We start from the raw sequence: 290 nt of genomic DNA on the forward strand, positions 1-290 counted from the left end.
CGCTACCCCCGGGGGGGCCAGAGCCGCGAGCCCTGTAAACAGCTGCAGCTGCCCCGGGCGGTGGCCAGGCAACGCAGCAGTAGGGGGCTGGGAACGGCAAGGCCTTTGCTGGGTTTTTAATTCAAAGCCTCCTGCCCCAGACAGCTGTGGCGGAAGTCTCCTCCCCAGCCCCGCCCCTTCTGCCCCTGGCCCCGCCTCTTCCAGGGGTGGAGCCAGCCCCTGGCTACCAACCAAAATTCATGAGGTGCCACTCCTGGGAATAACGCCGCAAGGAAATGTCCTGGCAGGGA

Source organism: Pelodiscus sinensis, chromosome 24 (genome assembly GCF_049634645.1).
Source record: "Pelodiscus sinensis isolate JC-2024 chromosome 24, ASM4963464v1, whole genome shotgun sequence".
Classification (NCBI taxonomy): Eukaryota; Metazoa; Chordata; order Testudines; family Trionychidae; genus Pelodiscus; species Pelodiscus sinensis.